We start from the raw sequence: 11,775 nt of genomic DNA, 5'->3' as shown, positions 1-11,775 counted from the left end.
AAAATTAATTAAAATAAATAAATAAATAAATAAAATGAGACGGCAATCATGTCCTACTCCTTGCTTTTGAGCTATGTATTCATCTCTTGATGAACAGCATCAAGCAATTGGCAACGTGGCAATAGCAAGCAATTGCCACAAGTAACTATAAATTAACCTAATAATGCTGCACTGGACACTATAACCTAGATCCTATAGCTTAACAATGTATAGCCAATCACTAATCCATGTTATTTCTGTAAACCAACAAGAATACCCGACAACTTTGTATCAGCCCACTCCCTGTCCCCTTCTTTTTAGCCCTTAAAACATGCTTGTAGGTGGGGTGTGGTGGCTCACGTCTGTAATTCCAGCACTTTGGGAGGCCGAGGTGGGCGGCTCACTTGCGGTCAGGAGTTTGAGACCAGCCTGACCAGCATGGTGAAACCCCATCTGTACTAAAAGTACCAAAAAATAAAAGTAAAAAATAAAAAAACATAAAAAAAATTAGCCGGGCGTGGTGGCACATGCCTGTAGTCCCAGCTACCTGAGAGGCTGAGGCAGGAGAATCACTTGAACCCGGGAAGTAGAGGTTGCAGTGAGCCGAGATCATGCAACTGCACTCCAGCCTGGGTGACAGAGCAAGACTCTGTCTCAAAAATAAATAAATAAATAAATAAATAAATAAATAAATCTGGTACTTTGGTTTAATTATTGTGCCTCAGGTTTCCTCATCTATAAAACAGGTATAATAATAGTACCTACTGTATTGAGGATTTGATAGTAACAGTAGATCTAGAATGCTACACATTGTATATTGTACTTACATACACATAATACAAATATTAACTATTATTTCCTCCTGGTCATCACTGCCTGATCTGGAACTCCTGAGCTCAAACGATCCTCCTGCCTTGGCCTCCCAAAGTGCTAGGTGTGAGCCACTGCACCTGGCCAAGACAAAAAGTTTAAATCGTGGTGAAAAGTGGTAGGTTAGATTAGTTCAGCTCAGTTTTTAGTTGTATTTTTCTTCCCCCGTTGCTGTTCTCCAGGGGGTTGAGAGAATTTGGGGGCAGGAGGCAGTAATGACCAGGCGAGAGGGCTGGGAGAGGTGGCTCACACCTGTAATCCCAGCGCTTTGGGAGGCCGAGGTGGGTGGATCACCTGAGGCCAGGAGTTCAAGACCAGCCTGGCCAACATGACAAAACCCCGTCTCTACTAAAAATACAAAAATTAGCCGGGCATGGTGGTGAGCACCTGTAGTCCCAGCTACTCGGGAGGCTGAGGCAGGAGAATCACTTGAACCTGGGAGGTGGAGGTTGCAGTGAGCTGACATTGCACTACTGCACTCTATCTGCCTGGGTGACAAAGTGAGACCCCATCTCAAAAACAAAAACAAAAACAAAACAAAACAAACAAAAAAAACAGGCCAACCAACCTGGAACTTGCTCATCCTTGAAGGAAAGATGAACTTCATGCCTCTATGACTTTGCTGGAATCTCCAGTCTTACCTCTCTAGTGAACTATTTATAGTCTCAAGATTAGCTGGAATTTCACCTGTAGTTTCTCTGTAACTTACTCAACCTCTTTTACCTCTAAGAATGAATTGCTGTTCCTTGTATTTCCATAGCACATTGAAACCTTTCTATTATAGCACTTAAATTGTACTATAATTATTTGACTTTTTTTTTGCCTACCGCAGTTCCTGTCGCAAAGTACATATCTAATGGTCGAATTCTACAAAAGACTACTTTGCTTCTTTGAGGGAGTTTGGTTAGTAAATTATCCACACACACATAATCAATAACTAAATTGATTCTGCCTAGAATGGACAAAACGGGGAAGGTTGAAAATTTAAGATTTTTTTTTTTTTTTTTGAGACGGAGTCTCGCTCTGTCGCCCAGGCTGGAGTGCAGTGGCGCTATCTCAGCTCACTGCAAGCTCCGCCTCCCGGGTTCACACCATTCTCCTGCCTCAGCGTCCCGAGTAACTGGGACTACAGGCGCCTGCCACCACGCCCGGCTAATTTTTTTGTATTTTTAGTAGAGACGGGGTTTCACCGTTTTAGCCAGGGTGGTCTCGATCTCCTGACCTCGTGATCCGCCCGCCTCGGTCTCCCAAAGTGCTAGGATTACAGGCCTGAGCCATCGTGCCCGGCCTTAAGACGATTTTTGAAAACTGTATCTTAGAGAAGGGAGGATGGTAAGAATGTGATCTTAATAGGACAGACTGAGTTCCTCCTAGGTCAGGTTTTTTCATCTGTAAAATGGACATTTACCTGCTGAATTATAGTTATCCATGTGTACAACGAATACCGAGTGCACGTTCTTTGGTACAGGAGTTACTGCCCTAAGTGAAAGGCTGTTTTGAAAGTGCTCTGTAAATTGAAATTACTTTAGGATGATCACTATTAATATTATATTGAAATCCAGGGTATTCTATCTGACAGACTTGATGGGTTTAAGGAGGACCGAGGCTCCCAGTCGCTCCGGATTGGTGTCCTGACACAGGTAACGCGGAGGGAAGAAAGGGCTAGCGAGCGAGTGCGAGTGCGCGCGCGCCCGCGGGAGTGCGTGCGGCAGGCGGTAGGCCCCGCAGGGCTGCTGAGGCGCACGCGGGCAGGCAGGAAGCGAGGACAGACTGAACGCAGGACGCGGTGACGAAAACGCCGGACGTAGTGACGTAGCGCGCAGGCCGCAGCTGGGGGCGGACTCTGGGCTTTTCTTCCCCTTCTGATTTCCCCTCCCCCTTTTTCTCCCTTTCCGGGTTTGGTTCCCCCCTTTTCTTCCCCTCTCCCCCTTCCTTCCCAAGCCCCTTTCCCCTCCCCCGCCCCAGTCCCCCCTGTTTCCCAGCCCTCGGCCCTGGGGAAGCCCCGGCCGAGAAGAGCCCGCCCCCAGAAGCGCGCCGCCGCCGGCCGTCGGGGCCGAGCCGCAGCCGAGCGGCCGTGGGCCCAGGCGGCGGGCGGAGACGTGTGCGCCCTCCCCGCTACGGCCCGTGCGAGGTGAGGCCACCTCCCGGCCGAGGGGGCGGGCGGCCCGGACGGCCTGTGGGGAGGGGGCGTGGCGGCCGCGCGGACGGGCGCTAGGAGGCCCCGCGGCCTGGGTTTCCCGCGCCGGGCAGCCGGTCCCAGGGGCGATGGGTCAGGGTCGGATGGCCCGGGGAAGGAGTGTTCCAAGTGTGCGCAGCTGGAGAGAAGCCGGAGGGCGCGGGGCGGAGGGCGGAGGGCGGAGGGCGGCGGTGCGGGGGAAGAGGGATGGCGCCACCTGTGGCCTTTGCGGGGGCACCTAAAAACTGTTGTGCCCTTGTAGTGCTTCGGGGTGGCTAGCTCCGTGTGTTTCTTGGGTGGCGGTTTTCCTTCGAGCTTGGAGCATGGAAAAATAGGACGGAGAGGTGTAGAAGTGTTTAAAATCATACTGGTGTCCAGGTTTATCACAGGGATGGGGATTTGAGTTGGCACATACAGGGATATGTTTCTATAGCTTAAAACTTGGGCCTACACTAAGCTCATAACTTGCTTGAGCCCCTGAAAACGCTTTGATTCGTTTTCCTGTAGAGCTAACATCTTTAAACATTTGTGGCCATTAGTCTCGGAACTACCAGGAATTCTGTCTTAGAGTGAATTTTTATTGGATAATGAGGAGAAATGACCGAATAACAATCCCAGAATTGCGTTAAAACGGAAGAAAGAAAAGTGGAAAAGTTTAAATTCAGATCCCAGTTAGGTGAATATCCTTGTACATGTGTTGTTCAAATGGATAACTAAGACTGAGAAGCCTGAGTCCTGTCTAATGTGCATAAGCCACGTGGAGACTCAAGGAAGGAGGAAAGTGACAGGTTTCATTTCAGGCATATCACAAATTCCTAGCATTTTCTTGTATTTTTAGATAGATTTGCAGTTGAATTATTTGTGGCTTTTCTTCCTAATGCTTTTTTTTTTTTTCGTTTTCTTCCACCAATATTCCCCCACCCCACCCCCAACCCCTTTTTGATGCTGGGGTAGCAAGACAAAAAGTTGTATTTTTTTTTGAGACAGGGTCTCAGTCTGTCACCCAGGATGGAATGTAGTGGTTCCTTCTTGGCTCAGTGCAACCTCTGCCTCCTGGCCTCAAGCGATCCTCCTACCTCAGTCCCCCAAGTAGCTGGGAGTACAGGCGTGAGCCACTACTCCTGGCTGATTTTTGTGGAGATGGGGTTTCACCTTGCTTCCCAGGCTGGTCTGGAACTCCTGAGCTCAAGTGATCCACCTGCCACACGCCTCCTAAAGTGGTAGGCGTGAGCCACCGTGCCAGGAAAGACAAAATTTAAATAGTGGTGAAAAGTGGCCTGTTAGATTAATTCAGTTCAGTTTTTAGTTGTATTTTTCTTATCCTGTTGCTGTTCTCCAGAGTTGAGAGAAAAGATAACTTTTTTCTTGAAGGCCTGATGAACTCTTAACAAGTTAAATTTCAAAGTGGCAGTTCCAGTTGTCTTTGTGTCCATTATATGATTAGTAGAGCTTCACAATTTTTTTTTCCATAGAGATGGGATCTTGCTATGCTGCCCAGGCTGGTCTTGAACTCCTGGCCTCAAGTGATCCTCTGGCCTCAGCCTTCCAAAAGCACTGAATTACAGGCGTGAGCCATTACTCTTGGCAGAGCTTTAGAATGTAAAGTTTTTAAAAAATTTGACAAATAGCATGTCTGACTGGCTGGATTGGGTGGCTCACGCCTATAATCCCAGCACTTTGGGAGACCAAGGCAGGTGGATCACCTGAGGTCAAGAGTTTGAGACCAGCCTGGTCAACATGCTGGAACCCTGTCTCTACTAAAAATACAAAAAGTAGCGAGGGGTGGTGGAATCTGTAATCTCAGCTTCTTGGCAGACTGAGGCGGGAGAAGCACTTGAACCCGGGAGGCGGAGGTTGCAGTGAGCCAAGATTGTGGATTGTGCCACTCTACTCCAGCCTGAGTGACAGAGCGAGACTCTGTCTCAAAAAAAAAAAAAAAAAAAAAAAATGCATGCCTAATATTTTTTAATAGAAAATTAAGAGAGGAGATGGCTTCCTTTCTCTTTCAAAATAAAAACTAATGTTACTTTTGTTTTTTTTTTGGTTCTGTTCTCCCTCTGTTGCCCAGGCTGGAGTGCAGTAGTGCAATCTCGGCTCACTGCAAGCTCCGCCTCTCAGGTTAATGCCATTCTGCCTCAGCGTCCTTAGTAGCTGGGACTACAGGCCCACCCCACCACACCCGGTTAATGTTTTGTATTTTTAGTAGAGAGGGGGTTTCACTATGTTAGCCAGGATAGTCTCTATCGCTTGGCCTCATGATCCGCCCACCTTGGCCTCCCAAAGTGCTGGGATTATAGGCATGAGCCACCGCACCCAGCCAAACCAATCTTAACTTTAAAGCTCCAGATCTGTGGCACTCTTTCCCCCTAACATGCACACTGGCCTCTGGCTGTTCCTTGAGCACACTAGGCATACTTCTGCCTCATGGTCTATGCTCTTGTTCCCTCTTCCTGAATTACCTTTCTCTAAGCTGCATAAGAGCATAGCCTGTCTGTCCCTTCATCTCCTTCAGGTCTTTACTGAAATTTCACTTTTTTTTTTTGAGATGGAAGTCTCGCTCTGTCGCTCAGGCTGGAGTGCAGTGGCATGATCTCGGCTCATTGCAACTTCTACCTCCTGGGTTCAAGTGACTCTCCTGCCTCAGCCTCCCGAGTAGCTGGGATTACAGGTGCCCACCATCATGCATGGCTAATTGTTTTGTATTTTTAGTAGATATAGGGTTTCACTATATGTTGGCCAGGCTGGTCTTGAACTTCTGACCTCAAGTGATCCACCCACCTCCGCCTCCCAAAGTGTAGGGATTACAAGTGTGAGCCACTGCGCCCTGCTGAAATGTCATTCTTTTCTTTCTTTCTTTCTTTTTTTTTTTTTTGAGACGGACTCTCACTCCTGTCACATGGGCTGGAGTGCAGTGGCGCGATCTCAGCTCACTGCAACCTCTGCCTCCTGGGTTTGCACCATTCTCCTGCCTCACCCTTCCGAGTAGCTAGGACTACAGGCGCCCACCACCACGCCCAGCTAATTTTTTTTTGTATTTTTAGTAGAAATGGGGTTTCACCGTGTTAGCCAGGATGGTCTGGATCTCCTGACCTCGTGATCTGCCTGCCTCGGCCTCCCAAAGTGCTGAGATTACAGGCGTGAGCCACCACGCCCAGCTTACCAAATGTCTTTTTTTTGTGTTTGAGATGGAGTCTCGCTCTGTCGCCCAGGCTGGAGTGCAGTGGCACGATCTCCACTTACTGCAAGCTCCACCTCCCAGGTTCATCCCATTCTCCTGCCTCAGCCTCCCGTGTAGCTGGGACTACAGGCGCCCGCCACTGTGCCCGGCAAACTTTTTGTATTTTTAGTAGAGACAGGGTTTCACCGTGTTAGCCAGGATGGTCTCGATCTCCTGACCTTGTAATCTGCCTGTCTCGGCCTCCCAAAGTGCTGAGATTACAGGCGTGAGCCACCGTGCCTGGCCCAAATGTCACTGTTAACAGTGGTACTCCCTTGGCTATCTGGATGGCAAAGCCCCTCCTGCATATGCATTTACATGACTCCCTATCCACCTGTTCTGCTTTATTTTCCACCTCAATCCTTATCAACCTGTAACATATATTTTAATCTCCCCCAGTAGAAAGTAAGCTTCAGGGTCAGGTGCAGTGACTCACGCCTGTAATCCCAGCACTTTGGGAGGCCAAGGCTGGGGCATCACCTGAGGTTAGAAGTTCGAGACCAGCTTGGCCAACATGGTGAAACCCCGTCTCTGCTAAAAATACAAAAATTAGCTGGGTGTGGTGGCGCATGCCTGTAGTCCCAGCTACTTGGGAGGCTGAGGCAGGAGAACGGCTTGAACCCGGGAGGTGGAGGTTGCAGTGAGCCGAGATTGTGCCGCTGCACTCCAGCCTGGGCAACAGACCGAGACTCTGTCTCAAAACAAACAAACAAACAAAAAAAATAAGTAAGCTTCAGGAGAGCAGGCATATTTGTTTTATTTATTTATTTAATTTTAATTTTAATTTTTTTATTTTTGAGACAGAGTTTTGGTCTGTCGCCGAGGCTGGAGTGCAGTGGCATGATCTCAGCTCACTGCAACCTCCACCTCCCGGGTTCAAGTGATTGTCCTGCCTCAGCCTCCTGAGTAGCTAGGATTCTGTAATCCACGTGCCACCACGCCCGACTAATTTTTGTATTTTTAGTAGAGATGGGGTTTCACCATGTTGGTCAGGCTGGTCTCCTGACTTCGTGATCCTCCCGCCTCGGCCTCCCAGAGTGCTGGGATTACAGGCATGAGCTACCTTTAGATATTTAATAGATAGTCAGGCTGGGTGTGGTGGCTCACACCTATAATCCCAGCACTTTGGGAGGCTGAGGTGGGAGGATCTCTTGGGCCCAGTTTGAGACCAGCCTGAGGCAACTTAGTGAGAGCCTGTCTCTAAAGAAATAGAAGAAAAATTAGCTGGGCCTGGTGGCGCACACCTGTAGTCCCAGCTATTTGGGAGGCTGAGGTGGGAGGATCACCTAAACCTGAGAGTCAAGGCTACAGTAAGCCACAGTCCCACCACACTGCACTCCAGCCTAGGCAACAGAGTGAGACCCTGTCTTTTACTACGCTTGATCTTAGCCAAAAGGCAGAGAAGTGATGACCCTGTCTTTAAAAAAAAAAAAAAGAGCCGGGCGTGGTCGCTTATGCCTGTAATCCCAGCACTTTGGGAGGCTGAGTCGGGCGGATCACCTGAGGTCAGGAGTTGGAGACCAGCTTGACCAACATGGAGAAACCCCGTCTACTAAAAATACAAAATGAGCTGGGTGTGGTGGCGCATGCCTATAATCCCAGCTATTTGGGAGGCTGAGACAGGAGAAATGCTTGAACCAGGGAGTTGGAGTTTGCTGTGAGCAGAGATCCCACCATTGCACCCCAGCCTGGGTAACAAGAGCAAAACTCAGAGGAAAAAAAAAAAAAGACAGAACCTGTTAGACATGGAGATGTGTGCATGCGTGATTGACAAAGCTACAGAGCAAGAGAGAGGATAATAGTGGTAATGAGAAGGATGACTTCTAGTTTTCTGGGTTCCATGCTAGGGTGGATAGTGCCTTCCATTTATGATTTAGGGAATACAGGAAGATGCATGTTTGGGAATAAAAAATGAGATGTTTGGTTTTGGAATGGTTGAATTTGAAGTACCTGTGGAACCATATGGAAACGCCTACTAAGTAGTTGGATATACCAGTCCAGAGGTAGAGAAGTTGGGACTAGAGAGAGATTTGGGAGTCAGTAGTGTAGTAGTATATATGTTGTAGTTGAAGTGATGGGTTTGGGTCAGCTAAGAGGCATGTTGAGACTGAAGAGCTGCAGGCTGAGGAGAGGACTTGAAGAACATTGGTAGTTAAAGGTGTGACTGGTGGAAGTGGCGCCCCAGAAGAAATCTGAGGAGGCCTAAAGGTAGATGGAAAACTAGTAAAGACTGGGTGCAGTGGCTCATGCCTGTAATCCCAGTACTATGGGCCTAGGCGAGAGGATTACTTGAGGCCAGGAATTTGAGACCATCCTGGGCAACATAATGAGACCTCATCTCTTTTTTAAAAAAAAAAAAAAAAAAGGAAAACCAGTGAAGTGTGTGTAATGAGAACTAGGAGGAGTTTCAAGGAGGAGGAAGGCAGTAGTATCAGAGGTGGTAGAAAGACCAAGTATGGTAAGGACAGAAAATAACTCATTGGATATGGCAGTCAGGTCATTGGTGTCTTCAGTGAGATCAGGGTCACTAGAATGATGAGGACATTTTGAGGAATAAATGGGAGGAGAGAAAAAACTTTGTCTTTCAAGATGACTGCAAAGAGATGGAGAGAGAGGACAGTAATTAGAAGGAATGTGCAAGAAAGTGGCGTATTTATATATACAGGAGAATGAGCAAGACAATACAGAGTTGTGATGACAGAATGAAGTTCTTGAGCCTGTAAAGAAGATGCAATCTAAAGCAGGGGTAGAATTATTATCCCCTTCATTAAGAGAAGGAAAAGGTCAGGAAAGGGGTGGGGAGAAATGTTTGGTATCTAAACAAAGGAATTTGAGAGAGTTTCTGGCTTATGAACTTTATATTACTTGTGATGTAGGAGACTTATTTTTATGAGTCAGGGAGCTGATGTCTTAGAGTAAGGCAGGTTGGTTGAATAGGGGCCTTGAGAAGAGAGGCAAATTTGAATAGCTATTGAGAGAATGGGAGGGATAGCTGCTGAGGGTACTTGTATGGCTAGGCAGACAAAGATATCATGGGGTATTGTAAGGGTGGGAGAGCATTTCAAGCAGGTATAATAGCCTGGGCAAAACCTAGAGGTATTAAAGAATATGGTATGAGGCTGGGCACGGTGGCTTACACCTGTAATCTTAGTGCTGTGGGAGGTCAAGGCAGGAGAATTACATCATGTCAGGAGTTTTAAAGTAATCTGGGCAACATTGTGAGACCCCCACCTCTACCAGAAGTTAAAGCAATTAGCTGGATGTGGTGGCATGCACCTTTTGTCCCAGCTACTTGAGAGATAGGTAGGAGGATAACTTGAGCCCAGGAGTTTGAGGTTGCAGTGAGCTGTGATTGTACCACTGTACCCCAGGCTGGTCAACATTGAGACCCTGTCTCTAAAAAAAGAAAAAGATGGGCCGGGCGCGGTGGCTCAAGCCTGTAATCCCAGCACTTTGGGAGGCCGAGACGGGCGGATCACAAGGTCAGGAGGTCGAGACCATCCTGGCTAACACGGTGAAACCCCGTCTCTACTAAAAATACAAGAAAATTAGCCGGGCGAGGTGGCGGGCGCCTGTAGTCCCAGTTACTCGGGAGGCTGAGGCAGGAGAATGGCGTGAACCCGGGGGGGCGGAGCTTGCAGTGAGCCGAGATCGCGCCACTGCACTCCAGCCTGGGGCACAGAGCGAGACTCCGTCTCAAAAAAAAAAAAAAAAAAGAAAAAGATGGCCAGAAACGGTGGCTCATGCCTGTAGTCCCAGTACTTTGGGAGACCGAGGTGGGCGGATCCATGAGGTCAGGAGTTCAAGACCAGCCTGGCCAACATGATAAAACCCTGTCTCAACTAAAAATACAGAAAATTAGCCAGGCGTGGTGGTGCTTGCCTGTAATCCTAGCTGCTGGGGAGGCTGAGGCACAAGAATTGCTTGAACCCTGGAGGTGGAGGTTGTAGTGAGCCCACAACGCATCACTGTACTCCAGCTTGGGTGACAGAGCAAGACTCCATCTCAAAAAAAAAAGAAAAAAAAAAAGAAGGAAAGGAGAATATGGATGGTATATATGGGTCAGTATTTTGAATGGCTGAAGAGAAGGATATATTTAGGGCCTGATTTTATGGTGGGCTTTACAAGCTATATTAAAGAATTTGGAATATTTTGAGGCAAAGGTGAGCCTCTGAAGATTTTTAATCAGAGAAATTAAATGATTATTTTGTATTTTACAAAGGAAACTGGCAGCAATTTGAAAGAGTACTTAGAGTAGAGGGAGTGACACTGGTTAGGAGGCTGTTGTAGTCTATATAACTGAGACCAGGTGTAGTGGCTCATGCCTGTTATCCCAGCACTTTGGGAGGTTGAGGCGGGCAGATCACCTGAGGTCAGAATTTGAGACCAGCATGGCCAATATGGTGAAACCCCATCTCTACCAAAAATACACACAAAAGAATTAGCTGGGCGTGGTAGTGGGTGCCTGTAATCCCAGCTACTGGGGAGGCTGAGGCAGGAGAATCACTTGAACCCGGGAGGCAGAGGTTGCAGTGAGCTGAGATCGCACCACTGTAGTCCAGCCTGGACAACAGAGGCTCCGTTTACAAAAAAAAAAAAAAAAAAAAAAAAATTGAAATCAGGGTAACCTAGAGTGTGCTGGGTAAAAAACAGTCTATATCTCAGTAGCTTGAAACAGTTTCCTTTCCACTATCACTACACGTCCATCCAAGATAGGCTAAAGACTTTTAGTTGTTCAGGGACAAAGACCAACAGGGCAGCCAGCGCAACCACCGTTGGCAACATTGTTAGTTGCTCTGCTGAAGGCAAAAGAAAGCTCTGGAGGCCTTGCCCCATTAACTAAATGCTCTGCGCAGAAGTAATGAGAATGGAGGAGAGGAAACAGAGCTGAGAAGAGCAGATGAATGCGAGATGGTTCCAGAATTTGGAGATTGTTTCAATGTGGGAAGAGGGGAGGAATCGTGGATGGATGACGCTCAGGTTTGTGTCTTGGGCGAACTGGGTGGTGTTGCTTACTGAGATAAGAAAAGGGTAGGTTTGGGATTAGAGGAAATGTTGGTAGAGAGTTCACTTTTGGAAATGTCTAGCAGCTAGTTGTCTAAGTGGATCTGGAGTGCTAGAGAGAGGCAGGGGTATTTAGATTTGGAAGTACTCTCCACAAGAAGGTTTAATCCGTGTTAGGAAACAGGGCTACCCAGGGCAAACTTAAGAAAGTGATAGGAGAGCTGACATGGAACCCCTGGAAATACCAGAATTTTAGGGACACTCCTGGCTTGATGGCATTGGATTTTAATGTTAAGACTGACATTTTTGGGACCAAGGTAGCCTATGCCCATTCCTGACAGGTAACCCAGTAATTTTTTGAGGAAGGAGCAAATATAAGCTGATAAACTACATTTCCCATCACGTGCTATATTCTTTAGAGAATGTTGGTTCTCACTTACTTGTGCCAGTGGAGGATGGACTTTTATTGGTCCTTGGATGGAATGCATTATAATTATTTGATTGTAGATATATTTGGCAAAAATTTTGA

The 11,775-nt window shown here is 47.5% G+C and overlaps 1 protein-coding gene across 6 annotated transcripts in view; it reads left to right on the top strand.

The window, feature by feature from the left end:
• The first annotated feature begins 2,655 nt into the window (after positions 1-2,655).
• The window catches only part of R3HDM2 (R3H domain containing 2), a 179,319-nt gene continuing 170,199 nt past the window's right edge, over positions 2,656-11,775 (top strand). For 3 of the 6 annotated variants that reach the window (XM_073020880.1, XM_073020877.1, XM_073020879.1), the window contains exon 1: positions 2,718-2,980. The gene's annotated coding sequence lies outside the window, so the exon portion shown is untranslated. Of the gene's footprint in view, positions 2,981-11,775 lie in introns of all 6 variants that reach the window. The other 3 variants (XM_037996905.2, XM_073020881.1, XM_073020882.1) reach the window with 3 other exon arrangements.

This window comes from Chlorocebus sabaeus, chromosome 11 (assembly GCF_047675955.1).
Source record: "Chlorocebus sabaeus isolate Y175 chromosome 11, mChlSab1.0.hap1, whole genome shotgun sequence".
Taxonomy (NCBI): Eukaryota; Metazoa; Chordata; class Mammalia; order Primates; family Cercopithecidae; genus Chlorocebus; species Chlorocebus sabaeus.
The sequence above is the reverse complement of the archived record's forward strand: the minus strand, read 5'-3'. Positions and strand labels throughout refer to the sequence as shown.